The 24,766-nt window shown below is 43.5% G+C and overlaps 1 protein-coding gene across 1 annotated transcript in view; it reads right to left on the bottom strand.

Moving 5' to 3' along the window:
* The window catches only part of KCTD1 (potassium channel tetramerization domain containing 1), a 100,235-nt gene extending 75,980 nt beyond the window's left edge, over nt 1-24,255 (bottom strand). Inside the window, exon 1 of the mRNA XM_082754264.1 lies at nt 24,233-24,255. The gene's annotated coding sequence lies outside the window, so the exon portion shown is untranslated. The remainder of the gene's footprint in view (nt 1-24,232) is intronic.
* Between the last annotated feature and the right edge of the window lie 511 nt (nt 24,256-24,766).

The raw sequence follows: 24,766 nt of genomic DNA, 5'->3' as shown, positions 1-24,766 counted from the left end.
TTGTTTCCCCCCTATCAAATATTACTAAAGCAGATGAAAAATACTTTCTCACAGCTGGTGAGCATCAGTATTCTGTGAAGGTTTGGCATTATGAAAATGTTACTTCTATAGCTGTTGAGAATGCTTAAATGCAACAAGCTTTTTGTCCATCCTTGAGGCGTATCTTGTTTTGAATAGCCTTGCCTTCTTATATTCACGAAAGATTAAGCTGTCCCCACTCCAAAGTTTCCTTATTTGGTGATCAAGGCTAAAATTCAGTTTCTTTTCACAGAACTGAATGTGTCACCAAATAAATAAAAAATAATTTAGAAAACTCTCAGCACTGGCATTTTGCACGTTCATGGACTGGGTCATCTAATTACAGGCAAGGAAGTTATTAGATAGCAAGGATGCTGCTTCTTAGGATCAATGAGCATTGTTAAAATAAGCAAGAAAAAATGATAAGCTCTTTTTTTTTTTTTTTTTTTTTTTTTTTTTTTTTGCCTTGGACAAAATGAGGTCACATTTGCAATCTTGGCAAAGGTTTATCAAGTTATTCCGAATAATTTCCTCCAAGTTGCAAGGGTGTCACTTTGCCTGTTACAGGACAGTCCCTGCAGTTTACTTGACTGTTTACCTGTGCATTGTCAGGCTTGACAATTGGTGATTGGTGTCAAAGGAAAAAAGCAGTTTTTAAAATCAAAGCTTCAGTGTGGAAGGATATAAAGTATGAAATCCAGACCCATTGCTTTCATTCTGGCTTTAGTAATCACAGAAACCTGCTGTAGGGCAGGAGTAATCTGCCAGAAAATTATTATTGAGCCCTGGTAACTCAGATATATGTGCAGACATGAAAATGTGGTTCTTAGTGCCAACTCGAGGTCCTGCAAGAACCTCACATGCCATCCTCCACCTGGCTTGCAAATATGCTGCATTCCAGCGTAAAGGAGAGGAAGTTTGTTAATTCCCAGGCAGCTGTGAACAATTTAATCTCTTTCCAGACAGCCCGGCATCCTATTCCAATTGTGAAGTTTCTCGGGGGATGGAGTTTGAAGAGTTGCTGAGAGATAATAGGGCCTTTATTCCAAGGTCATTCCTACGTGTTTGGCCTTGACAGTAACATCTTGATAGTGAGGCTGCCAATTTGCGCAGTCTCATGATAGAGTTTTTGGAGTTTCCTCTTCCATATGTTGGAATGGAGAGGTTGAAAATTAGTGATTGGAAGGAAGAAAAGCTTGAAACCTTGAATGAATGCTCCGTAAACCTTGGACATCAGATGGAGAAGCAGTTTGGTAATTTCAGAGAGGAGAAATCCCTGTGATATTTTTAAGATAATTTTTAAAATAGACTTCTCACTCTGAATACTGGTTGTTAGTACTCCTGAGATTTCCTGAACAACATGCCCATGAGGATTGAGCTGGTAATTTGACTTGTTTTTCTGGATAGATCTCTAAATTACTGACTTTTTTCTCCTCTCAAGACCTCTTTATATATGTTAAAACAAACACAAACAAACAAACACAATCAAAACAACAAGCAAAGACAAAACCAAACCAAACAAAAAACCCGCCACCATCACCACCACAAAAACACACTACACCATCCAAACAGTGTGCAAGCCCTTTTTTGCTACCTCGTTGGGAAGACGTTTTGAAGAATCAGAAAATCACAAGGAGCTACCTCAAGAAATTCATATCCAGCCTTCTTCAAGCTCTCAGAACCAGTAACTTTGCTCAGGTTTTTTGAAAGTCTCTGCATTCAGAAGCGGTTGTAGAGGCATTTAAACCAGCTGTACTTTCAAACAGGCTTGCACCTGATATGGTTTCCATGGGAGCTGCTTGGTGCTTAGCCATTTGCAAACATGGCTACTTATGTAGATAATTTAATTAGAGTTAGTGAACTTCTGAAAACCTGACCTTTGGTCTTTCTGGCACACCGGTAGATGAGTGAAGGAAAAAACATCTTTTCTGTGCTTTACCTACCCTGCACCTCCATATTAGCCTGTAAAAGCAGCTAGATGTCACTTTTGGGACTATTAACAAAAACTCTCAGTTTCACTGTATTTTCAGCAACTACAATTGGATTATTCTGCCCAGCTGTAGTTATAGTATTTAATTAGCTCAGTTCTTTCTATTTTCACTGTATTTCTCATATTTTAGAGCTTTTCTTTTATTCAGCAAGATATATTGGGTTTGGATTACATAAAAATGTTTAGTAATATTCTCTAAGTAGTTTTATCCCATCAGAAAGTAATGACATTTAAGTATTTAGGAATCTTAGTCAACTGTAAAATAGAGAGGCAGAATTACAGGAGCTTTGTTTGTGAAGCTAAAGGGATCAAAGTATCTGGATTAATTTGTAACACTTTTGGGATGGGCACTTTATTTTAAAGGAACTTCTAAATTTGGTTAGTTAAACCATCTCTCCAAATGAACTTGTCAGATCCCAAACAGCCAGGAATGGGATTTTGTCTTCTGAATTCCAGTTTGGTCACCAGTGCATGGCATAATTTAGGGCCAGGTAGAGAGAAGTCTGTGAAGTCCAAGAAGCTTGGTACCATTCTGGGAAGTCATCGTGAGTTTCTGTTCTCAGCGGTAGAATCTTTACCACACTAAATCTACACAGCCACCCTGGTGTTGGGGAAAGAACACTTCTGAATGAGAAATGCACAGTCACTGCTCCAAGAACTTGCTTAAACAGAAAGATACTGACCCCCTGGAAAGCACATGTATAGGAGATAGCAGAAAGTTGCCCAGTCTTCATCTCTTCCCTCTTTCTGACCACAGACTGAGTTTTCATGAATGCCCTCCCTACTGCCATGAACAAAAGGCTCCTTCCTTGAAATGAAGCCCACCAGGCTGATAGGCTGATGATGAATTCTGGCTTTGTGCGGGCTCTCCGCATGGCTGTCCAGTCTCTTAGGCTTTGTCTAAAGCTGGGTGACTTGTTAAAACAAGAAATACACCCCAAATGATACTTTTTTAGTATTTATTGACATTTTAGTGGAGTAATTTTAGGAGAATTTTGAAATAAGAGAAGTTTTGACTCTGAGTGCTTCAAGCACAAAATCTTTCACCATAGTCTGAACTTAAGCACCATGATATTTATATTAATCTAGTCTCCTCCACATAGTACATCAGTAAAAATACATTTTTTAAATCAAAGGTGGTAAATACCAGCCCTAGAGTAGTTTCAACAAGTCTTATGAATAAACAACCATTTTAAGAGGTAATAGAGCACTCTCCTACATGAAGGGTCTACCTTTCATTTTAACCTGAGAGAAAACCATTCCTCTCATTTTCTTCTGCTTTGCCAAAAGGACATAAAAAAAAAAAAAGAAAAGAAAAAAAAAAAAAGTTGTGAATGTTCTATAGTTTTGGATATGTTTTAAAATTTAACATTAACAATAGTAATAATGATCATAATAATAATAAACTAAGATGAAGCTAGCTTAATATAAATAAGGAAACTGAAAAAAAATAGATAAAAAAAATTATAATAAAACTTCTGTTTTGGGTGACAGACGAGGTTTATGCACTGCTAAATGAGGATCTTTTCCTTCAAGTGTATATAAAATGTCACTGACTCAACAGAACAGTATGCAGAAATGAGCAATAATTGCATTGTATTGGAATAGTGAATTTGAAAACAGTCAGCTGGATAATGAAGAAGAAACATTTGTCATGTGGAAGCTACCAATTAAAGCAAGGCATTACTTCAAGGATCATCCCAAGAGCAAGAAAAGGGAAAATCCCAAATCTAAGATCCCTGGTTGCACCTCTGCTTCCTAGCATGAAGAGCAGACTCAAGTTCTGGCTTGACACAGAGGATCTCCCAACAAAGTATGGCTTGGCAAATAGGCTGGGCAAAGAAGAACTGAGTCTCAGCTGTTTGCAGACATCTGAGACCTTGTGGTGATCTATGCCATGTTGTTTGTGCTCACTGTGAAGTGTTGACACCTTAGGGGGAAAATGTTAGTAATCTGGGCATGAGAGTTAAAGACTTTCCGGTAGAATAATCTGCATTTTTTGGCTTAGTTTCCTCATGGGAGAAATAGGAAGCTCCCTTGTTGTGCATAGTCATTCAGCTTACCATTTTATTTTTAAATGATGTTCTCAGTAAACAGCAGGGATGCCAAAGCTGCTGATGTGCCATAATAACGTATGTGAGACCTTCATGTTCCCATTAATACAGAGCCCAAATTCCTGAAGATCTAGGCGAGAGAAGGAACTCCAGAACATCTCCTGCCATGTTTGCAAAACCAGCCATACTGGGAGAGCTCAGCTTGGGCTCATGACAACCAGTCTGACAAACAGTGACTTGTAAAGGCAGAACAAATAGAAGTACAACTTCACCATGGACATTCCTCTTGAGTAAAGAACCACCCACCCACCCAAACAAGCTAAAAACCGCTGGAAACCCAGACCAAGCAGATGGCTGTTTTCTCCAACAGCATCCTCTCTTGATCCTGTTGACCAATGCCTCAGCCATTTCAGAGCAGATCCAACACCACTATGTGTGGCTACTTTGGGTCAGCCAAGGAAAAGAAGGCGGAACAATGGTGAATGACAGGAGAAGGCAGAGGGGCTGGTGTTGGACCACAGAAGAATATGGACTGGTTCTGAAATTGCTCTCATTCAGGTTGTTTTACTCCAACAGTCCCTGCGTGTTCTCTAGGTCTGTTGGCAGTTATCTGAACCTTTACAGCCCTAAAGCCATCCTGATGTCAGACTGAGTGCTATTCATCTGATACTTTGCTGAGAGGAGCCTTTAACAGAAGAAGATGTGGTCTGGTTGCCTGTGGTTTCTCCCCATCAGCTGTCCCAGCATGTAGAATCACTGTGGGAGCATTCCTGTAGCCCTGATGGTATAGCCACGTACAGATATTTGTGAGGTCTATACCCAGCACAGGGACAGGCTTCTCAGTAGTACAACTAGATTTGAACTTTACTGCCCCAGTGATGGGGAGTAAGGAACAGGTGTGACGAAGCCAGAAGGAGGGTGCCATAGAGCCAGGTACCACAGTGGTGCCAAGTGACACACATCTTGCAGAAGTCATGTGTCTCTCTTGCAAGTGTCTCCATTGGCAGACAGAGCTGCTTCGCCTCCAAAATGAACAGGAAGTCTGGCTTTAAGGCACACTAAGGCTTCTTGCATTTACCCTTTTTTCTTTTTTTTTTTTTTTCAACCCCCGAAGAGGTATAAAATCTGCCACTTTCTCATTCCTCGCTCCAATTAAATGCAGCTGTGGAGAAATTCATCTCATTCCCCTTCTGGTTTTTATTCCTTTGATACCACTCTCAGCAGTCCAGCCCCATGCTGGTAAAAATGGCTGATTAATGTCCCATGCCTGTCACTCTCCTATGAGAAACTCCCCAGTTTTTCCCTTCTCCCTTGTGCATCGCATGCAGGTAACTGAAATACTTCACAACGGTCCCAGCTCAGAAAATGCTTCCTCTCCTCTCCAAATCCCCTTGTTCTTTCTCCCAAGCTGCACCTCCCAAGCTGTGTGAGCTGTTTCCTAGATTTCTATTTGTGGGGATGGAGAAGATGAAAGACAGAAATGTGCAGGAGTAATGTGCACTGATCTGGTGTGCAAAGCTACCTTGTACTTCTAATTCTTCTAATATCTCCGCCTGCTTTATCCCTTCTCCTTTGCAATGCCTCGAAAACAGGCAAGAGAATACCACATACTTGTCAGCTTCAGAGTAGGGGAAGAGAAAAAACCCTTCCTCTCTGAGCTGTGCATATGTCCCGGGATGGGTGGCTTCCCATACTTATTGGGGAGAATCTCTGTTACTGTTGCTACTCTGTTGTTTCTGTGGGGCACACAAACAGATGAACACAGTGCTGATATTTGTGGGAAAGTCAGGATGATCCTCATCCTCCTTCTCCAAGTGCTTCCATTATTTTTGCATAGCCCTGCCTGCCTTCTCAGGAGGTTTCACCTCCTCAACTTGGCAAAGGCCATGAAACAGCCGTGATGCTCCTCTCACATTGGCACCATGTGCTGTGGCAGTCTGCCAGTACTGATCCCCATGGCCATGTGTAAGGGAACCTCCGTGCTTTCAGCTGTGTGTCGTTGCAAATGTTTGGGTACAACAGTGCCCACCCATTGCCAACCTCCAATATTCATAAGCACAAGATGTCCCCCAAAAAAGAAGCATGAGGAAAAAAAAACAACTAAACCAAACCAACCAACCAACAACAACAACAAAAAGACCAACAACAACCTTGATTATGTATTAATTAAAAAAATATATAATAATAACAAATTGCAGCATATCTGGGGGTATTCATTTAACTTCTGATTTTGAGTTTTTGAGTTTTCAGATTGCATTTCATTTTTCAAGTCCTCTTCTGTCTTCTCTTCTTCCACTGCCCTACCAATTCCCCCTCCATCCAAAACATAAGGCTGAGAAAGATTGTTTCCCCCTTTGAAATCTGAGAATCTCTTCGTTCCTGGATATAAGGCTCTGAGAAATAAATATACTGAGAGGTGAGGTGGGGGAAGTGGCTTGGCAGCCCAAGAAAGAATGCAATAAACCAGTCATTTCCTTCCCAAGCATTAAACTCCACGCCCTAGAGTTAGTGGTCTTTATGACAGCCTACTCAAATAGGAAAGGGCTCTCAGAAAAGCGGAGGAGAAAGGTCCCATGTTTCAAAACTAATGCATGGACAAGGTGCCAAATGATTGCATTTCTTTCATTTGCCGCAAACTGAGTTAGCTTTGAGCTTGAAGGAGCAGGTTTTTAAGTACTGCTTCTGGGCCTGGCATGAACGTTTCTGTTGCCATAATGAGTCAGACATCAGAGGCAATACACACTAAAGGATGCAGGCCAACACCTAGGCAAATACAAGCGGGAAAGGAGGGCTTAGAAAATACAGGCACCTGACAGGGAAGAAGGACTCCAACCCCACAAATGTTTTGAAATGATAACCTCAATTTCCTGTGCTTCAGCAAATAAAATCACTTCAAAACAAAAACAATGAAAAAAAACCTCTAGAATCTGTGCAAGGTTAATTTGCCAGAGGCGGATTTTGTTCTGTTAATTGCCATTTGCCATGTACCAAAGCCACAGACCCCAAATGCTCTTGCACATTTCCCATCAGGCAAGCAGACACACGATTAAGAACATTTGAGCAGTCATCCTTAGGACCGTAAAAAAGATAAATCTTTAAATGAAGGGAAATTAATCTTCTGAGCCACAGAAATCACAGCCACAGATGCCCCTTCCGCTTGTCACCTGCCAGGGCTCCTGAAGGGCTGCTGGATGGCTGGGGGTAGGTAGCTGGCTCTGGGGACAGAATATGGGGTGGAAAGTGCACTGATGGAAAACATTTGAAACTGATTTGCACCATGATTTGGGCTCCACCAGGAACTCCAGCCTAGAGACACTTACTTGATACCTCCTGCTTATTTCAGCTATTGAGTAAATTTCATGATTTGTTCTCATCTGCCTCATTTTTTCCCCTGTTTTTTCTTCCTCATGAGTTCATTTTAAGACCATCCCTCTTCTCCATCTCCTCTTTGAACTTTCATCATGATCTGGAGAAGTGCTATGTTTTGCACAGTGCTCTTCTTTATTTTCTGTTAGTCTCTCCAACACTTCATCAAACACAATTTTCATGAAGAAAGTATTTACTACAAGAAATTGTAATGATCTGCTAACCATCTAATACAAAATGACCAACTACAGACTTCTAACAGACCTCTCCTGTTTCTTCCTTTCTCTGTTAATAGGCTTCTTGTACCGTTTCAGGACCAGACTAACTTTGACAGTTTTATTAATGAGATTGATTAATGGGAATAATTTTAATTTTATTCTGACCAATGATTGTACTGACAGAGCCTCATCGCCATTATTGTAGTTGCATTGTTATGAAGATGACCTACACAAGTCACCTTTCTGATGAGACCACCACCACCAGACAAAGCACTGTGCAGCTACAAATAGATATCTCTTTTTTTTTTTTTTTCCTGAGATGTATCACTGAACCTGCCTTCTGACTTAAAAATTAGAGCGACGTGTCACAAACTTTGTGTTATAAAGCCATGTGATGTAAAAAAAGAATCACCTCTACTAATGCACACAGAGATCAATAACCATGTTTAAAAACCTCCAGTACCTCGATTTCCATGGTGTTAGAGAGCACTAACACTATACAAGCCTAAATGGTGAGGTCACCGCTCCGACGAGAACAAAATAATGAGGTCCAATACCCACAAAGAATTTGTATTCACATGCCATTGTTCTGGAGCCAGTTAATGATTTACCCAGATTAACTCCTGTGCCTTGTGGACATAATGCCACGGTTTCCCCCAAATGCAGAGGTACACAGATATGGTGTAAGAATTTAGAAATAGATGATATTTTTAAGACAGCATAGTGGTTAAAAGCGAAGATCTTACAGAACATTAAAAATGTGTACATTTCCCAACCAGCCATTATTTCACATGCAGTGCCGTAGTATGTCAGGTCATGCCTACTTTGTGTGATCCCACATACACGCTACAAATACTGAGAATGTGATAAAGCAGAAGGCTCATGATTAAGCTTTGATGTGAGGATGGATCCTGACTTTACCGTGCTGTTGAGCGTTTGTGGGCACCGAAGGGAATATGGAAAATTTGCTCAGGGAACTAAGGGTGTGACATTAGTGCAAGTCACCCAACAGTGAGGTCTTCCACACAGCCATGTCTACAATAAAGCAGTTTCCCCGCTAGTTAGATTAAAGCCAGTGTGGCTATGCTTCTTCTTCTTACTGCCACATTTTCCTTTGCACTTAATGATCTAATCACATCCTCTTTTTTCTACAGGGCCTTTGCCTCGTTCAGTGCCCAGGATGGATGGGACTCATTGAATAGGCATCTGCAGTCCGACAGTTTGTCTGCGGAATTGCCTGGAGCTTCAGATACATCCTTTGATTCTATCCCTGTCTGTGCCACAAAGTTCCTGTGTTAGGATATGGGGCTACTCACTTAAACCAAACCAAACTGGGCGCCTGACTCAAATCACTCGAGATCTCATTTGCAGAAGAGCTAAGCACTCATTGTGTGCAACCGGAGCAGAATGTTCCAAAATGCTAAGTGTTCAGGGAAAGGTAGATACTAGGAAGTTAAAACTTAAAATTAGGAGATGGTTTTAGCCATGATCTCCCAGGACTTGTCAGACAGCTGCCTTATGCACATTTCCTATCTGGACTGCTGAGACTGTTGCAGGACTCCCTGAAAAGAGCGTACCAGTCCCTGCTTCCAAAGGTTGTTGCTTTGGGTGAAGTCTAACTAGGCTTGCAAAGGCAGCTCTTTCATCTGAACTCTGTTGTGCCAACTCTGGATGCTCCAGAGCTCCTGGGGAGGTCACCTGGCTCAGGTCACCACCCCATGCTACAGACTTGGTGGGTGACCAATCTTTGTGGAAAGCCCAGTAGCCCTGGTTTCCCACCTGAGATGCCTTCAGTTTTCCTCAGAAGGGTACCCTGCTTCTGACTTACAGTATTTATTTGGCACAACTTCCTATAAACTATTAGAATAAAGCTGCCACCTCCGCAAGCATCCAAGCTTTATTCCTTCTTCCCATACATATGTCCTTCTCTATACTGCATCTGAATCTCCTCATCTCTCAGGGACAGAGAGAGAAGAGAGATCACTTGTCCTGCAAGGCTAGTGCCCAGGGGAGACAAGGAGCATCTGGGGTGGCCCTGTTTATGCACTGCACAAGCCAGGTAGTCAAAGCTCTTCTGAGGAGAGGACTCAGCCAGCCTGTCCCTCCTAGACTACAGCTGGGTATTTCTGTACCCCTTTTCAGCAGTCCCTGGAGGATGAAAAAAAAATTAGGCAGGACTATTAAAAGAGAGGGAAAGATGTCAGCAGGTTGTGGCAGTGACTGTCTGCCCAGGCTTTGCTGTCTGGGTGCTGTGCACATCACTTCTAACAGGGATCAGTGCAATCTGGCACTTAGGCAGCTTTACAGGGAGAGTGATTCTCTTCTGCAGCATGCTACAGTTGCTTGCGCAGTGTCAGATTTGGTATCATTTCGACGTCTGGTCTGTGGCACTCATCCATCTGTTGTAACTGAGTAGGTGTTGGGTGGGGTTGGCAGGAGAGGCTTGTTTAAGTGTTTGTTTTCATCCTGAAGGGGAACTGCAGCGTCAGCTCAGCAATTAATTAAATACTTGTCTTCTAAAAAAATGTGTGTACTGATATTCTAAACAAAGGGTGAGTAAGGCAGCTGGTGCTTCTCACTACAGAAATGCGGAGAATTTGTTCCCATTTCTCCTTGGTTCCATGCTTTGTCAGGTAGCTTTCCCCACCAGGCTGGCACTCGGGTTTCTCCTCCTGACTGAGCCAAATGCCCCCTGGCTGAATTTGGATAGGCCACTCCATCTTCCGTGCAGCAGTTCTCCTCTCTGTAAAATGCATCTAAAGTTAAACACCTCCTTTGTTAGAGGCTTTGAAACCTGCTGATAAAAAGCGCCGCAGAAGAGATGGCCGTCACTATTAATATCATGATCTTGTTGTGTGGTTATTCCATTGAAATAATCATAGCTTTCAATTAAGCTTTGGTGTCATCTACCCATAACAGAAGACACATGGTCTCGTGACACAATGGGAACCTAAAGTTGCCTCTCCAGGTAAACCTGTGTCCTTTGGGAACCTATTTCACTCATTTCACCCAGAACAGAGCACAAAAGCACTTCCCTCTGCTTTACTGCCTGCCTGTACCTATTCATAAGTGCCCGGTGTACCAAGCAACCCTTTTCTCCTCCATGTTTGACTAGGTAACGCTCCACCTGCTCTGTTTGAGCTTGTGGACAGACCCTGGTGTTCAGCTCTTTGCCTTGGGACAGTGACTCCTGCTGGCTTGTTTTCCAGTCTAGCAGGATACAGTTGTACTTTCCGTCTAGCAATCAGCTTTAACCCCATCCTGTCCATGGATCAAAGAAGTGATCGATAGGACTTATTGCCACCTTCAGCAGAACATTTATTTGGGAGCATGATAGATTCCCAAGGAAATGGGGGACCTTCCTGTGCACAGCTAAATATGTCCAGTGTGCCTAACCCTATGAAGTTCTGACCACCTCCACCGAAACCTGGGGACAGCAAGGGATGTCCTGAGCAGCTCACAGACTGCTATTTTGTGGCTGGCAGGCCTGAATGCTGATTTCATTAATACCTGGGATATACTTAAAGATGTACACCCACCTGTGGGGATTACAGGATCTGCCCTTGTGAGCAGATCCGTGATCCGGCTGTTCCCTTTTCTCCCCTCACCTTCTTACAGACACACAGCAATAGGCACTGCCATAGAAGTCTCTGTAAAGGAGTTGGTGGGAAGATCCTCGCCTGTTGCATGCTTCCTATTTCCTGGCAGCCCCTGGAAAGCCTAGCATCTTAGTTCTCCCACAGGTTCATGATTTTGCTTCTAACATTACCAGTCCTGTTGAACAAAACCATAAATCAAATACCAGGCTTTCACATGCAGTTTCTGATAAAATACTCTGGAAGAGCCAGACCAGAAGCATGCACTGGGGCACTGATTGGAAGGGACAAAATGGGACTTTCATTCTTGTTTAGTTAAATAACAGAAAAATGTCAATGTTGGCAATATCACTCTGACGTCACCTGTATTTTACCTGTACTGACACTCTTTGGTACCAGAGGAAGGTGTAGGAATTAAATCCTTTATATTGGTGGATCAGGCTAGGAGAGGGGCTGTGTATTATTATTTCTTATCTTGCAGACTAAAGCACATACTATATGTGGGAAGAAAATTTATTGTTCTTTTCTCCACTGTGATTTGTGTCATAATAAACTTTACTTTCTCCTCTAAATTATTTCCTTCTCTATAATTTCCTCGAGTGACTCTTGGACCCTGAAGTGCTACCAGTCACAAAATTACCAATCGGAGCATTTTGGACTCTAGTTATTCACAAGAAACTTGTACTCCTGACATCCCACAAACACTGTATTTGCAGTAAGATGAAAGAAGCACTCTGTGCTTTAATCATGTCCTGTTCATTTCCATAAACTAGGATTTCTCTTCATTCAAGTGGCTTTCCATTTCTTTCTTTTTTTTTTATTTTTTTCTCTTCATTTGTGAAAAAAAACCCTCTACCATCAAATACCCCCATACTGAACTGAGTATTTTTCACTAGCAGTTTTGCAGCAGAACATGACCACTACAGGAGGAAGGGAAGGAAAAGACACATGAACAGTGAAAACAACCTTTGGATTACAAAAATCATTAATTCAGCTGTAATACTGGTGGTGCTAGATGTGGCTTTCTCCAGATTTGCTTTCAGGAAGTCCTCACCTCCATCAGATAGCTTGAACAGCCCATGCATGATAGCAACTCCATTCTGACTACATCCTAGCAGAGTTTTTCTCCTTTCTCTTTTTCCACTTCTCCCACTTCTGCCTTTCTCACTTTTCTACTCATCTTTTTCTTCCTTGTCTCCTCTCATCTCCCTGCTTATTCTTTGGGAGAAGATTGCTTTATTCTCTATTCTTTATATTCTTTTATTCTATTGCTTTATTCTTTATTCTTTGGGAGAACATTGCTCTGGCCAAGTCAGTTTGCAAAGGTAAGGAAACCCAGATAGAAACATGTGGGAGTGATGGCTGCAGCCAGTATGGGCAGAAATACAGAAAAGCTGAGTGAATTTTCCAGGAATAACACCAGTTTCCTTGATGGCAATGGGCACCCCGCGGCTGAGCACACCCAGCACAGGGTGAGGAGCCCAGCTGCAGTGCAGGAGCCCCTCACGCTGCCTTTAGGCTCTGTCCATAGCAGCTGGGCACCACTGCCTCATCGGCTGCTGCTCTGCTCTCAGGTGACACGTGAAGTAAAGCCTTAAGAGGGTTTTCATAACCTGATAGCATAACCTTGGGTCCCCACGTTTTTCAGCCTTGTCTTGCTCTGGGTGACTGAGGGGCCAGACAATTTTGTTGATTTGATTACATCCGAATACCACACCTTATTGTTCAGATAATTCATCAAAGTATCAAAAAATACCCTCAGGGTCTATCTGGGGGTATTCTGCTGCCACCTTTGCTAACCTTGCTAACCTTTCACTTTTCTTTCTCACTACACTTCCTTTCTATTTTAAATCAAACACCAGAGCAGATTTTTGCATCTTCCCCACTGCTGCTAGATTTCCCTAATAATAGTTTTTTTCTCCTCTTGTGAGAAAAGCTATGATAGACTTTCCAAAATCCCCCCTAATGTTTATATTCTGCATAATCCATGGCATCATTGAGAAACTTCAAGATTCTTTTTAGGAAATTAAAAAGGCGTACTTTTCCCTGACTGGCTTCATCAAGTCTAACATTAAGCTCATCTGCAGGTTTTATAACTCACTCCCTTGTAGTTCTTCCCTTCTCACGTGTGTGAGATTATCTTGATTTTAAAGTAAAACACTTGCCACATTCCATTTAGCTGGTATAGCAGAATATTATAGATATTTCTAAGGGAAAGTTGCATGATTTTCTCAACAGCTATCAGCCTTGATTAATGCCATCTGCTCTGGGAGGCTTGTAACTTTAGCATGTCAATCCTGTAGTTTCTCTTTTGATACCTCGGTGTTTGACAGGCCCTCATCTTTGGTAATTAAATGAAATATGTAGAGAGTGAAGATATTTCCAGCCAGTACAGACTGATGGGACAATATAACTTAGGCTCTGCAATACACTTGTCATTTTTTAATTGCCTCTTTGATCCAGCAAATCCACTAATTCTCTTTCAGATACTTGTATTTCTCAATTGTTTGTAGAAATGTGTCTGTTTGCTTTTGAAACTTCCTCTCCATCCTCCTGGTTCCCATCTTTCACCTTCCTTTGCCAGTTTACACTCGTTTCTGTCGGGTTAGCCAGGGCTAGATTTCCTTTTCCTGAAGGTTACCTGTTTGGTTCATCATACTGTGTTTGTTTTTTCTTGCCTTCCTGCTTCCTTTTTGGTTTCGGGGTATGCATACCTTCTGTGATGCAATTATGGTATGCTTAAGTAGTTCCATGCTGAGGCTCAGGATTGCAGTGTCTTCACTTCTGACTCGTTTCTTTCTCTGTACTTCTCTCCAGCCCTCCCCTCCCTGCAAATCCAAGAAATTTAAGGGATTATATTTTAATTGCAGTACAATTTAGGTGCTTGCTGGCTATTGGATTTCTCTCTCCACCCTGGAAGGCTTTGTGTGATGTTTTGTGTTTCTGGTGCTGTACTGGGGCGGGAGGTATTTGCATTAGCTTCTTTATTTAAGGCTGGCCCAGACCCAAGGCTCTACACTTCTAGATACTGCATGAAACCCAGTCGTGACACAAACAAGTGGCAAATGCAATTTCAAACAAAGGTCCTGCCAAGGCACTTTGAGGGGAAATGACAAATTAAGATTGGTCAGACTGTTTGATGCTGGAGCATGCTTCAATAAGTTCAAGGGCACCACCGGGTTTTGGAAAAAATCTGGATGTGTTATCAGGCTGGCATTATCCAGGAAGGGAGGAGTTGCTTTGTTTTTTCCACTGTGATCTTGTTTAACTATGTTTGCTAAACAAGAAACTAGGGGAAAAAAAATGCAAAAAAGAAAAAAAAAAAAGCAAGAAAAATCCTGGTTTAAAACCAACAGACACACATGCTTTGTTTTAGCATCTCTCTGCCATGGTAGGACAAACAGCTTTAATCAGTTTCAAAACAAAACAAAGCGAAACAAAAAACGTGCACAGCTCTGGAACCCAAAGGGAAAAAAAAGGCATTTACAGAAAAATGCCAAGAGCACTGAGAAGGAATGAAATGAGAAGGTCGGGGAGGAAAGAATTGACATCTTGCCTTCTGCTCACACGCTGAAAGTAAGGGTATTATCCATAACTGGGAGAGACAGTGGGGAAAAACGAGAAAAAGTCATGCAAGGCCCCAAATACGAACAGCCTGCATACCAAAAATTACACCAAATTACTGGGCTGCAAAGCTACAGCCAAGTCCTCACAGGTCCAGCGTGGAGTGGGGGAACTGAGAGCATTTCCCATCTCCATGCTACATCCCAGCTCAGCTCTGGGCAAGAACCCACTGCCCTTCCCCACCAGGCGGCACCCCCCAAGCTACACTTGCAGTTTGGAGGTGACAGGTGCCACCACGCACAGCAGGGGACACTTTAGAGAGTGTCGCCAAATTCCCCGGGTGGAAGTGGCTGAAGTCCTGCAGCATGGCAGCATTGCATTCACTGGACTTTGGCTTTAAAAGGAGATGTGTAAAGGAGAAGAATAGCACCGATGTATTTTTAGGACACAGAAAATTTTTATAAAAAGATACGTATTTTGAAACTGACCCTTGGAGGCCTGTTTAAAAGAGCTTGAAACTATCTGAACTACATAAGGAGGAAAAAAAAAAAAAAAGGAAAGAAAAACATGCCCATGAGGGCTGAAAAATCACTTCAGTAATAGATGACTTTTAACTTTACATCAGAAAATGTTTGGCAGGCATAATTTTAAAGTGTTAGGGAAATGTGTGTGATAACTGCTCGGGTGAAAGAGCAAATGTAGTCCACAGTGAGATTTATCAAATGTTCACATAAGCAGTCAGAATCTGGCAGGGCCAGCTGCCGGAGAGGGACAAGGAGGATCACAGCTCTGAACTTTGAAAATCTAATGAAGCCCAGTGATTTCTCACAGGAAATTTTTCTTTGAGCATGTTCATGTGTCGTGGGAATGCTAGGGAGCAGAAGGCTCTGAAAAAATGCCAGCTATAAGGCACGAGGGAAACAAAACCCTACATGACCTACTGAAGGCCAAACCACCCTTTCCCTCTTTTAAAGCCGCAAAGATTCTCGATGCACCAAAACCCTGAGCCTTATTGTATTCTCCTCAAGTACACAAACAGGCCTGTAGACATGACTGGGGTTATCAGGAGGGTCTTGCAGGATTGGTCCCTTTTCAAAAGAGACCAGAAGAGCATTGAACAATCTGAGGTCTGTGTGGGATTATGAAGGCAGTGCCACTTGGGGTTTTCATGGGAATGGTACCTGACTATCTGCTCGCAGAAGAAGAGAGGGACTTCAAAGCAAAGAGTTACAGGGCTTGGAGGAGAATGGCCGGAGGAAGAAATGCAGCTTAAAGCAGAATTTAGCTAACCCTAGTTTTGCACTACAACTATGTAAGCAGCTTGCTTTTGCTGTCCTGCTACAGTTGCATCCTAGCAAAGAAGTGCACAATTTCAGCACCTTTTGTGTCACAAGATGCTTTAAAATGGTGGATTTTATAGCTTAGACACCTTAGAGATCTTTTCCCGTGCTTAAGGCCTGACCATTTTCCAACGCGATGACATTTGGGAATGTGTTTTCATGTGAGGTTCCTTGCTGCTATGGAGCCATAGCAGCTGGGTAGCCCTCAGATCCCATGTGCCAGAAATGATGGGACAGTCAAACCTCTGAGGTGTCCCAGACCTGAACTGGGCTTTTGGAGAGTGCTGGATATGCTAGAAATGTGTAACAGCCAGGCCTAGCTGCAAATGTCTGAGGAGGGAGCCAGATGGGTGAGTCTTCTGTTCTGTGTGAGAGTCTTGACAGGTTGTGGATAATTAGTTCATTTAGACTGGAGACAAGCCAGCACTACCTTAGCCTTGATCCCACATGCCTGAAGTATGAGTGGGAGTGGGGGGTACCCAGCACCTCCCAGGAACAGGCTGTGTCCTACATGTCAAAAGCTGGAATTTGATTCTGTTTCTCACTTTCAGCAGGACTGTGCTGGTTTTCCAAGTCCCCGAGGATGCATGAAAGCCATGTGTCTGTTTGGCCCAAATCGGTTGTAACTCATACTTTCCATATGAAGTTCACCATACAATAACAAAGAGAAATGACTTAATTGAATTTGTTTGGAACCCAATATCAGAGCAGTGTAACAAATAGAAAACAGTTCAGTGCTGTGCAATCAAACAGTTAGGGAGAAGTTACAAATTTCAACACACATGCAGCTGCATTGTGGAAAAACAATCAGAACTACTACATGTAATATGGTTGTGCTTCCATAACAATTTCCATCCAGGCATAGAGAAACACTTTGCATATTTTACTTGAAATTTCCCAGCGCTGTTTCCTGGGACAAAAAGGGGAGCTGTGGATCTCTGCAGCTGAGTGATTAGCACAGGGTCACAGGGCAGGAGATGTGGAAGCAAGACTTTGGACTCCTGGTGATGTACTTTAACCACAAGACCATCCTTCAGTCTCCTTCACGCTGATGACTTTGGAACTAGCTTTAAAAGATCCAGTGAGACGCAATGATGGGAGTGCTAGATAGCTGCACTAGATAGCCAGAGGCAACAAAAATGATTAAAGACATGTGGGGGTATTTCTAAACAAAAAGATTAAGACCAGAACTATTTTATTTAGAAAGGAAAACAGTAAAAGATGATAGAATTGAGGTATATAAAATAATGAATGGTGTGAAGGAGAAATCAGATGCCCTTCATAAAACAAGAGGGCACCTAATGGAATTTAAAAAGGCATTAGCTTATAAATGGGTAAGGATATCACTCTCCAGCTTATCTCTAAGCAACCCATGTAACTCTCAGTTGCAGGATATTGATGTAAATGGTTCAATAAGATTAAGGAAAAAAGGAATGATTATATATAGCCAGTAATAAACACAGAAGATTTGGGGGCTAAAGAACATACTTCAAAGCTATGGTTTTGTCCTGAAAGAACCACCTCTTTTCCTGAGGAAGAGCTAACTCTTCTCATTCCCAGTTGTGTCTCACCTGCCCGAGTGCAGAAGGCCCAGCAAAAGCTGCAGCTGCTTTCTCAAATGTCCCCAAAAGAGGAGCACTCCTGCACACATGCTTTTCAGGAAGCCTGTTCCTCAGAACAGCACCAACACCTTAGAGATTCAGTTCTGCTAATACCCCAAATCATGTCCTCATCTTGCCTCCAGGAACCCCAAACTGTCTTTGTACCACAAAGCCCCGTCCAATACAGACTGTAAGCCTGTCTAACCCCTTTCCTGACACGCTATTTAGAACGAATCAGGCTGCTGTATATAAATGGTGCCAAATTTGCCTGTTGGTGGCAAGCTAGGAAGGCCTGTGCTAACCTTATGTGAGTGATCCTTAGTGCTGGGAGTATCTCTCTTCACTGTTTAGAAAAGTGTTTGAGGTAATGGACACATGAACAGTTAAAAAACTTGTAACGATCATTTTTGACAACTACTCAGCACTGGTCCCTGGTGTTGAATGGTCATGCTCTCTGAGCATGTTTCTTTATTAAGTCTTTCCTCTCCTTGTTATACAGTGTGATGAAAATTAATCAGAGAATCAGAGAACATCCCAAGTTGGAAAGGACCTGAAAGCATCACTGAGTCCAACTCATGTGGAAGGGAGTGAGTTGAGCAAGTGAACTCATGATAAAATGAATGTTACTAAACAAGTCAGAGGCAAACAATAAGCATGAAGGGTTTGACTTGAAGAAAAAAAAAAAAAAACTATAGAAAAAGAAATAGTTTTGCAGCTGGAACAGGGAAAAAATGAAGGATATATCTACAGGGCAAATCAGAAATTCTCCTCACGGACAAACACATGCAACATTTTCACTGATCAGAACAACAGGCATTGACTGAGTATTTTTTCCTGTGAAAAATTCAGATGATTTTTTAGTTCTTTTTTTTTTTTCTGTCAGATGGTCTTTTTCATACTTCTATTTAATTAAAATTCAAAATAAATAGTGGCTTCCAGTTGTGAGAAGGATCTGGTTTCAGTTTTATAACAGAATCCCAAATTGCTTTTTGACAGATGTGATTTTTTAAATGAAAATGTATTTTTTTGCTTAAGGAAAGTAAACTTTTTTTCCACTGACAGTAATGCTGATGAAAAAAACCTTAGTTAACTACAGCCTATTGGGTCAGTGCAGGTAAGCTCACCAAGGTAAAAGATTGGCTGGGCTTTCTTTGTAAATCTTCTCCAAGTAGCTGAAGCTTTGAAGAAATGCCCAAAGCAGAATATTACCGAATTAAAGGCATCTCACTTTAAATGGCATCTTCTAGATGTTGTATCAGAAAACGTTCTTGGACACAAACACTAAACAGGGACACATTTATTGTCACTTAGTTTGAGCAGATTTTCTCTCTGGGATTTACTACCTATGTATACTTATAAAGAATGCTCATATCTCTTTCCAGACTGTGTTTTGCTAATGTGGACACTCAAGCCCCTTTGCACCTCCTTTCACAAGACAGATACTCCACTCCCTGGTCATCCTTCTAGCTCTGGTTCCAGCTTAAGTTCATCGTTCCCCAGGATGGATGCTCTGAGCTGCACACCCTGCTCTAGATTGCTTCACCCGTGCCCTACGCAGAACTATTAATATTTCTTTGTGTCTGCTGGAAATGCCTGGCCTGGGACAACCTCCCATAATTTCTGCCCAGCCAAATCACAATGGGATTTCACAGTTCTTTCAGGAGAACCAAAGGCTATGACAGATGAAGCCTGGCAACTCTTGCTACAGCAGTAGGAGACAGTTTTGTCCCCACACCAGCTGCGTGTTTGACAGAGGCCACCATGCTCACCCCAAGCCAGGAGAGGGCTGCATATGGGTGAGCTGATGCACTGCCAGTTACAGCCCCACATCACAGCTGTCATGTAAGTCATCTGGAAGTGTTCCTGTGAAAATAAAGGAAACCACATAGATGCTCACCCTGAACCCAAGGTCTGGGGCCACCGGTGCTGGCTGAGGGGGAATGACTGCAATTGTACAGGTCTCACTTGGGAACCACAGGCAGAAAGTCTGGGTGAGACAGAGCACCTTCCCTATCAGAGGGGACAACCTTCTTGTGCAGTGCTATTTTTATTTTATTTTATTTTATTTTTCCACAGGGCTGTTTCTTATTCAGTGCGAGTACATCAGGCAAGGAAAAAAACAGTTGAGTAAAAGTCACTAAATAAATTGTCAGGGTGAGTTGTCCTCTGCCTCAACAAGCACTTCTAAGGTTTGTATCCCTCACCTGTAGACTTCGGCTACAAATAAACCACCTGCAAAGCCGCATTTATGCTAACCTGCCAACCACATCAAACCGGCAGCTTCCTTTGCCAGTGGGGGCAGCCAGCCCTACGAGCAGCTATCAGGAGGTTATCAGGTGAGCCATTTATTTCATAAACACGGGCTTAAAGCGACTGAACATGCATCGGCACCCACTTTGGTGCAGTTGGGTATGGGATGATTGGATTTCTGCATCAAAAGCTCGATTAAAATTCACAGCAGACAACCCAAGATTATTAAAACTATGATGTACATCATCAATGTGGAATGTGCTCATAGCTTTCACAAATATCTAAAAAAGTGCTCAAGGTATTATCAGCTAGAAAGGTAGTAGTTACTGCCTCCCCCTGCCCATACGTGTTCTCTAAGCGTATAAATATATTCAACACCTTTTAGCAAAGAAGTAGGGAAAGAAGACCCTACTCTGCCTGCACAAGGAGTAAAGCAGACAAAATAAAAATGAAGATCTGCATTTTATATTATTCACCTTTGATATGAAAAAAATATATAAATTAATTTGTATTCTACAGAAAGTAGGACAACAGCAATCTGTATTTTAGCACAGTAAGGGAAATTAATTATTTGTGAAACAACACAGAAGTTGATGGAACTATACCAGAGATGAAAGTTATCCAGGCTGTAAAAAGAAAACATAAGTACAATGCAGACCAACAGAAGAGATTCCATTTAAAGTAAGAGTTATGTTTCTGTCAGGAAAACAAAAAAAAAAAAAAAAAAAAAGAAAAAAAGAAACAACTAACTTAATTTGTTTCCTGGAAGGAGATCCAACTTGGCTCCATTGCAGCAGTGTAAAAGTGTCCAAAATAAGTAACAGCAGGCATCTCTGCTAAAATTTGCTTCTGATCAACATTATTTTTCCTCTGGTACCAGCGCAGAGCTGAACATATATTGCCAGTGAGGCACAGAAGTTTACTGCACAGAATGGGGAAAAAGGGGGCTAAAGCTCTGGAATTTAAAGCTCAGCTCAGCCAGCGAACTGGCTTAAGCACGGTCTTAATTCACATGCTTTCTGTGAGGCTAATTCCCACCTAAATGCTTAAATTTCATGCACACATAAGGCCAAAGCTTGGGGAGGGGGAAAACTCTTAATTCCACCCGTGTTCTGTGCCCTCTTCCCCACTCATCAAGGTGGGACCCTCACTGAAGGAGTGTTAGCAACACTGGGGGACTATCAGCTCCTGAAACAGCAGCATCCTACTGAGTCCAGCTGATGAGTAGTTACACCAAAGCAGGAACTTTACATCGTGTTTTAGTGGCCGTGATTTGTATATACCAGCACACATTAATAAATGAACAGCAAAGCACCATAATCACAATCTGCACATCTGTGTCTGTTTTACGGTACCCTGAAAATGTTTCTAAAGTAGCTCGACTAAAGAAAGCAGAAATATCTTTCCTTCCCAGCTGGGCTTATGCGAAATTGTGCCCGACTGTGACTAGTAGATATGATATTTTGTTAATTGTGAGAGACCCCACTTTGAATAATGTCCTCACATTTGCTACGATCAGTGAGTATTTCCTTTCACGACACATTTTCTCCATACATAAACTTAACATAATCCAATAAAAAGCCTGTGTGTGCAGTTCTTCTACATGCAGCCTTTCCACTGTGCAGGGGAAGGGCTGGCTTTTCTATACACGATAGTCACGCGATTTTTCATTTCTGCGTGAGTAAGACCCACAATGAGTGGAAGCCTGCCTCATGCAAAATCATTTGTTCTCAGGTTGTTCCAGCCTAAAACCGAAGGCTTCATTCGGAGACATCTGGCAAGTAGCGCTTCTCAGAAGCCAGCAACAAAAGCTGCACTAGACATGAGGAAATTGTTCATTAAAGAAACAATACCAAAAACCAACTAGGGAACTATGCCGATGTGACAGATGAAATTGTAACGAAAAGAACAGAAACAATCCAGAGCCAACACAGTCCCAAAGTTTTGCAGTAAATTGTCTTTTGCAAATGAGATGTACGCCAAATATCCTCCCTAAATTCTCACGTCTAATTCGGTCGTGTTCAAAATGGAATTTAAATGGAGGCGGTTTCTGAGGGACAGAGCAACACCTAAGGTCTGAATCTGGCTCAAATCCAGAAGAATTCTCCTGAAATCAACGATTACAACAGTGCAAATCCGCAAGAGATCTAAATCTGTCCTAGCTGATTCCAGATCTATCTTTTATTTGCTATATGGCTTGAGGCAAGTCAGTGACCTTCTTTTTATTTCTCAGTTTCTCCATCCGTAAAATGGTGATAATACCGCTTGCAATACATGAAGGCTGGGGGGGCGAGTTCTGTAACATGGTCTGCATATGAAAATTGCTTGGGATAAGTTGCTTGTGGTCACCTCTATCACCTCTCTAGGCTCTTTATAATCTTAATACTCTTCTTTTCACTGGCTTGCATATTTCTCTTTCGAAAACCATGAGCCGTAGCCTGAACCCCTCACTCAAGTTTTCCGCTCTTTAACTCCACAGCGGGATCCACACGAGAAAAACCGAGGGTGAAATTTGGCCCTTGGCCCCCCAAACAACAACGACCTGCGAGGCTTTCTGCAACGAAAGGCTCAGTGCAGGGAGGTCTCGTCCCCCTCTGCCCGGGCTGGGGTCCGTCTCGGTGCGTTTTGGCAGAGCTCGGAGCGCCACACACCAACAAAGGTGGCAGCTCTGCCTCCCCTCGCACCCGAACCACGCATCTCTAGCAGTGAAACCCCCCCAAAAAAAAACAGTCTGAGCACACCCTCGCCCTGGCAGCTAGGAGAGGGACCTCTAGCGTGTGCTGCCGGGTCTGGCCGGGTGCTCGGGGCGTCACGAACACTCCCGAGGCACCGCAGTCATTTTCAATGCGCCAGGGGAAGTTTCGCTGAGTGCCTCCCAACTACTTCGCAAGCATCCTCGCACGGGAGCAGCTTAACCCAATCGGCATCAATTAAAGTTCCACTTTTATTATTATTTTTTCTTTTTCTTTTTTTTTTTTTTTCACCCCTTTTCTTTCCTCCCCCGGCCAAGGCACCGACTCCCTTGCCAAACCCGCCCCCCCCCTTCCCTTTTCCCCCTCTGGCTCGCCCTCCCCCGGCGGCCGGCGAGGGAGGGATTTAAGGCGAAAAGTTGCGTTTTGGGCGAAGCGCTTGTGACAGCGAGGACGCGTGAGGGAGAAGAAGAATAAGCGAGGAAGGGAAATAATAATAATAATAACAACCGGCCGGGCCCCCACACGCACCGGGCGATGCCCGAGGCGCAGCGGGGAGGCTCCGCGCCTCGGGGGCCGGGGGGAGCAGGCGGGGCAGCGCTGCGCCCATTTTTCATGTGCCCCAACAATCCCAGCACGCTCGGTGCCCGCGGGGCATTCTCGAATAAACTTGTATCTGGCTGATTGAAAACAGGCGGCGGACGGCTCTTTTATTTATTATTATTATTATTTTTTGTTGTTTTTTTTTTTTTTGGGTGGGGGGCACGACGGCCGGTCCCGCGGCTCCTCAACCCCCTCACAGCCCCCTTGGCGGGGGGGGGGGGGGGACACCGCGGAGGACGGGCTGCGGGGCCGCGCGGGGGGGGGGGGGGGGGAAATGGCCGCGGGGCCGCCTCCCCATCGCCAACAAAGGGCGCTGAGTGCGGGGGGGGGGCTCCGGAGGGGCTGCGTGAGCCGCGAGGTGCCCGCAGCTCCCCGCCGCGCACACAATGGCGGCCCCCTCCCCTCCCCTCCCGCCGCCCGCCGCCGAACAATGCGAGGCGCGCACCCCCCCCCCCGCGCAAACACGGCCGATGCCATGAAACACCCCCCCCATCACCACCGCCACCACCACACGCACACACCTTGGAGGGGCGGCGGGGAAAGGAGGAGCCCCCACCACCCGTCCGCCTCCCTCCCTCCTTCTTCCCTTCCCTTCCTTTCCCTTCCCTTCCCTCCCTTCTCTCCCTTCCCTTCCCTTCCCTTCGCCGCCTCCCCGCGGCGCTGCGCGGGTTGCGCGGGGGAGCGCGGCGGGCGGCGAGGCGAGGGCGGCCGCGTCCCCGCGCGGGGTGCGGGCTGCGAGCGCCCCGGCACATGCGTGGAAAGCAGCGGCACCCTCCGCAAAACAACAACACGCCCGGGCAGCCCTTACCTGGAACATCGCCGCCGACAAACTCTGTCCCTCTTTTCCTTTTTTTTTTTTTTTTTTTTTTTTTCCTCCTCTTTTTTTTTTTTTTTTTTTTCCCCCTTTTTCCCACCGCCCCCCCCCCCCCCCCCCAAACTCACACACTTCCGATATTTCTCTCTCCCGGCAGCGGTCTGCTCTCCTCGCTACACCAGAGAGAAATGCAATAGCTTGGCTAAGGTAGACAGAGCAAAATACAGAGAATAGTTGCTCCAGGGCTTTGAAACCCCTCAAGGCAAGGATCAGGATACAATTAGCTCATGTCTCTACCTCCAGTCTGAATCAATCTCCGAAATAAAAGTTAAATTAAATTAACTGATCACACGGGCATAAAATTGATCTCCTTCGAAACGTGCATATAGATAGATATATATATATATCGCGTCTAATTTTTTTTTTCGGATTTCATTTTTTTTTTTTTTTTTTCTGTGTGGAAAAAACAGTCTCATTCCAGCCTCCAACTTGCTTTTTACTCTCCTCTTGCACAGAAAAGCTGATTTTAATCGTTGTGATTAGTTTTGATGTAACGTTTCCGCGGGCGATTTCTGCAAATGGATGGAGTGTTTCTTTGCCAGAAGAGGGAAAAGCAGCAGATGATGATAATTATAAGGATTGTTGGTTCTTTCTTTCTTTCT

The sequence above is a fragment of the Aythya marila genome (assembly GCF_965140915.1).
Source record: "Aythya marila genome assembly, chromosome: 2".
Classification (NCBI taxonomy): Eukaryota; Metazoa; Chordata; class Aves; order Anseriformes; family Anatidae; genus Aythya; species Aythya marila.
Note: the sequence above shows the minus strand (reverse complement) of the source record. Positions and strands in the feature narration are given on the sequence as shown.